This window comes from Otolemur garnettii, unplaced genomic scaffold (assembly GCF_000181295.1).
Source record: "Otolemur garnettii isolate 467f Iridium unplaced genomic scaffold, OtoGar3 scaffold00013, whole genome shotgun sequence".
Taxonomy (NCBI): Eukaryota; Metazoa; Chordata; class Mammalia; order Primates; family Galagidae; genus Otolemur; species Otolemur garnettii.
Window position 1 is genome coordinate 871592 of NW_003852408.1, and position 5112 is coordinate 876703.

Sequence of the window (5112 nt, forward strand, 5' to 3'; positions counted from 1 at the left end):
AAAAAAAAAAACAAAAACAAAAACATACTGTAAAGATTGTACTAACATCTGAGCTTTGTTGTTCCAAAAGAGCACAGAATAGATTTAGTAAAATTCTTAAGGGCTCTACAATTCTAAGAATGGTAAATGAACATTGGGGCTTGAAATGAAAGATAACAGCAGCTGCATCAGCCCCTAACAAGAGTGTCAGTCTGTCCTTTGAAGCCAGACATTGACATCTCTCCAGCTACAAAGTCCTAGATAGCATCTTGTTCCAATAGAAGGCTATTTCATCTACACTGTAAATGTTCTTTAGTATAGCCACCTTCATCAATTATCTTAGCTAGAGCTTCGGGCTAACATACTACAGCTTCTATTAACAGCACTTGCTACACATCTAGTTTTGCTAGACAAAACTGCTACCAATCATCTTAGCTAGAGCTTCTGGATAACATACGACAGCTTCTATTAATGCACTTGCTACACATCTGTTTTGCTAGACAAAAACTGCTACCATATCACAGATTTAAAATGCCAGATTTTGCTTTTACGTAATGTTCTTTAGTATAGCCACCTTCATCAATCATCTTAGCTAGAGCTTCTGGATAACATACTACAGCTTCTATTAACAGCACTTGCTACACCACCATTCATTCACCAATGAATTTTTATATTATAGAGATGGCTTCTTTCCTTAGACCACATACAACAACCTCTTTCTTCTACAGCTTCCTCATCCCTCTCAGCCTTCATAAAATTGAAGAGAAATTAGTACCTTACTCTAGATTAGGCTTTAGCTTAAGGGAATGTTGTGAAGGTTTGATCTTCCACCGAGACCACTAAGTTTGAGTCTTGCTCTATTGCTCAGGCTACAGTGAGGTGGCATCGTCATACTTCACTACAACCTCAAATTCCTAGACTCGAATGATCCTCTTGTCTCAGCCTTCCAAATAGCTGGCACTACAGGTATGCACCACCATACCCAGCAAATTTTCCTATACTTTATACCAGGCATCCTCAAACTACGGCCCGTGGGCCACATGCAGCCCGTCTAGGATGTTTATCCAGCCCGCTAGGTGTTTTTGCCACCACTGCCTGTCCTGCTTAGCAGCCAACTCGTCCCAGGGCCTGTAGTCCAGCCCTCCAACAGTCTGAGGGACAATGAACTGGCCCCTGTTTAAAAAGTTTCAGAGTCCCTGCTTTATATAGACAGGGTTTTGCTAAATTGCTCAGGCTGGTCTCAAACACCTGGCCTCAAGTAATCCTCCTGCCTCAGCTTCCCAATGTGATAAGATTATAGATGTGACCCACTGGCATCCAGCCTATTTCACTCTTTTTTTTGAGACAGTGTCAAGCTGTTGCCCTGGGTAAGAGTGCTGTGGCATCACAGTCCACAGCAACCTCCAGCTCTTGGGCTTAAGCAATTCTCTTGCCAGCCTCCCAAGTAGCTGGGACTATAGGCACCTGCCACAACGCCCAACTATTTTTTGGTTGTAGTTGCCATTGCTGTTTGGCAGGCCCAGGCTGGATTCGAACCCACCAGCTCTGATGTATGTGGCTGGTGCCCTAGCTGCTGAGCTACAGGTGCCGAGCCACTATTTCACTTTCTTATAATTCATTAGAGTAGCACTTTTAATTTCCTTTGTATTCACAAAGGAGTGGCCTTTTCCTTTGTATTCGCAACTTGACTAAATATGGTACAAGAGGCCTAGCTTCTGGCCTATCTCAGCTTTTGACATGTTTTCCTTATTAAGCTTAATCATTTCTAGTTTGTTATTTAAAGTGAGAAATGTCGATTCTTCCTTACACTTGAACACTTAGAGGCCACTGAAGGTTTATTAACTAGCCTAATTTCACTATTTTTTGTGTCTTAGGTAATAGGGAGGCCTAAGAAGAGGGAGCAAGAAGGGTCAGTAGAGCAACACTGACCTAAGAACACACACAACGTGTATGGATTAAGTTCACTGTCTTATGTAGGCACAGTTCATGGTGCGCCAAAACAACTACATCATAGTGACACTGAAGATTACCAATCATGGATTACCATAGGAGATATAATAGACAAAGATTAAAATATTGAAAGTATTACCAAAATCTGAAAGAGGCACAAAGTAAGCACAAGCTATTGGCCAATAGACAAGGTTGCCACAAACCTTTAATTTGTAAACAATGAAACATCTGTGAAGTGCACAGATAAAAGCACAATAAAATAAGGTATGCCTACATTTAATGAAGAAATATTTAATAATACAAATCTTATATAAATGCTTTCAGAAAATAGTGAAAGAAATATCACTTTTAAATTTGTCTCAAGAGACTAACTTAAACCTAAAACCAAAGTGACAAATACGTTAGAAGAAAACAATTGGCCAATATCCCTCAAGAAGACAGATGCAAAAATCCTTAACAAAATAACTAATTAGGTTAACATAGCATCATGTAGAGTGTTAATTCAGGAATACAAAGTTAACATTCAAAACTCAGTTAATACGATTCACCATACAAACAGATTAAATAAGAAAACTAAATCAACAGTAAATACAAACAAAGCATTTTACAAATTCTCTCTATTCATGAAAAAACTTTCAGCAAACTAGAAATAGAAACTTCCTCACTCAAGCAATAGGTACTTACAAAAAACTTTCAACATATTTAATGGTGAAATACTGAACAATTTTCTCTCTAAAATTGGGAATTAAGTTGTACAAAAAACTTTAAACATATTTAATGGTGAAATACTGAAGAATTTTCTCTCTAAAACTGGGAATTAAGTTGTTCATCATCCACTTCAACCAATTCTATCCAAGATCGGAAAGGAACAATTAAAACTGATCCTATTCATCAATGAGAATCCATAGAAAATCCTAAGAAATCAACAAAAATACCATCAGGAATAATAAGTGAGTTTCACAAGGTCTCAGGATTTAAGAACTATATATGAAAACCCAAGGCTGGGCGAGGTGGCTCATGCGTGCAATCCTAGCACTCTGGGAGACCAATGCAGGTATATTGCTTAAGCTCAGGAGCTTGTGACCAGCCTGAACAAGAGGGAGACCCCCATCTCTAAAAATAGCTGGGCATTGTGGTGAGTACCTATAGTCTCAGTTACTCAGGAGGTGGAGGCAAGAGAATGGGTTAAGCCCACAGAGTTTGAGGTTGCTGTGAGCTATGATGTCACAGTACTCTACTGAGGGCAAAATGAGACTCCATCTCAAAAAAAAAAAAAGAAAAAAAGAAAACCCACTGCATTTCTATATAGGAACAACTGAAGAATAAATTTTATAAATTCTATTGAACATAAAAAGTAAAATAGTAAGTTTAATAAAAGATATGTATGACCTCTACAATAAAAACAGATTGTACTAACAAAAAGTGAAGAAATTATAAATAAAGAGAAAGATATACCATGTTCTTTGGCAGACTCAGTACATCTTACATGTAAATTCTCCCCAATGTACAGATTCAACACAATCCAAGTTATAATTACAGTAGGTTTTTATTTATATAAAAACAAGATAAAATTCTAAAAAAAAAATTTTTTTTTAAAATTTTTAAGAGACAGGTGTCACTTCATCACCCGGACTGGAATACAGTGATATAATCATAGCTCACTGAAGCCTCAATTCCTAGGCTCAAGCAATCCTCCCACCTTAGTCTCCTGGCTGCTGGATTTTACAGATATCAGCCACAACATCCAGCCAATTCTAAGCTTTAATAGAAAGGCAAAAGATTTAAGATCTGTCTAAGAAAAGAACAGCTAGAAGACATACCTACTGACTTCAAAACACACTACAGTGCTACAATACTAAAGTTAGTGCATATTTGTGTAAGGATTGGCAAACCAACCAATTGAACACACAAGAAAAGTCCAGAAAAAGTATTATATACAACAGATTTTGAAAAAAATACCAAAGAAATTCAATGGAGAAAGGAATGATTGCAAAACCTAGTGTTCAAGCAACCCATTCCTCATAATATACACAAAATATAACTCCAACTTACTTGTAAACAAACTAAAACCATAAAGCTTTCAAAAAAATACAGGAGATACTTTTATGATCTGTAGATGGACAAAGATTTCTTATGAGGGGAAATAAGAAACACTTTTAAGAAAAGAAAAAACTTCACTGGATTTCATCAAAATGAAAAATCTTTCCTCATCAAAAGATGTAACCATGAAAATAAATCCACAAGCCATAGCCTAAAATAGTTCTCTAATAAAGGACATGTGTATTAAAATGCAAAAAAGACTGTACCTAAAAGTATGTAACTCATAGAAATAAATAATGTCAAGAAAGTGAAAAGAGAATAGAAAGCCCAGAAATAAACTCACACTTTTATGGTCAACTGATTTTTGACAAAGATGCCAAGACCACCCAATGGGAAAGGATAGTATCTTCAATACGTGCTTCTGGGAAACAGGATATCCATACACAGAAGAATGAAACCAGATTCTCATCTCATACCATACACAAAAATTACTACATTAGTTTTGCTGTTGTTGTGGGTTTAGAGGGGTGAGGGTTTTTTTTTTTTTTTGGGTAAAACAGACTTCTGCTCTGTCACCCAGACTAGAGTGCAGTGGCATCATAGTAGTTCACCACTACCTCCAACTTCCAGGTTCAAGCGATTCTCTTGGCTCAGTCTCCCGAGCAGATGGGACTAAACGCACGTGCCAACATGCTCAGCTAATTTTGGGGGGTGGGAGGGTAGAAACAGGGAGTCTATGCTGCCTGGGCTGGTCTTTTAACTCTTATCCTCAAGTGATCCTTCTGCTGTGGCCTCCCAAAATGCTAGGATTACAGGCATGAGCCACCACATCCAACCCATTAGTAATTATTGAAGCTGGGAAATTTATGGGAATTTATTATACTGTTCCGGGGCGAGGGAGATTTGGAACTCACATTTTCCAACATGGAGTATTGGGGTATAGCTCAGTCAAAAGCAGGAAAAAAAGACAAATTTTATTTTCCCTCCTAGAAAACAGGTTTCCACTTGGAGAAATTTAGATAGAAGTAATAAACGTGGCTTGGCGCCTGTGGCTCAAATTTAGATAGAAGTAATAAAAGTGGCTTGGCGCCTGTGGCTAAGGCACCAGCCACATACACCTAAGGTGGCGGGTTCGAACCCAGC

At 37.9% G+C, this 5112-nt stretch overlaps 1 protein-coding gene across 3 annotated transcripts in view; it reads right to left on the reverse strand.

Moving 5' to 3' along the window:
• The window catches only part of GIGYF2 (GRB10 interacting GYF protein 2), a 145264-nt gene that overhangs the window by 27692 nt on the left and 112460 nt on the right, over positions 1-5112 (reverse strand). The gene's annotated exons all lie outside the window — the stretch shown is intronic.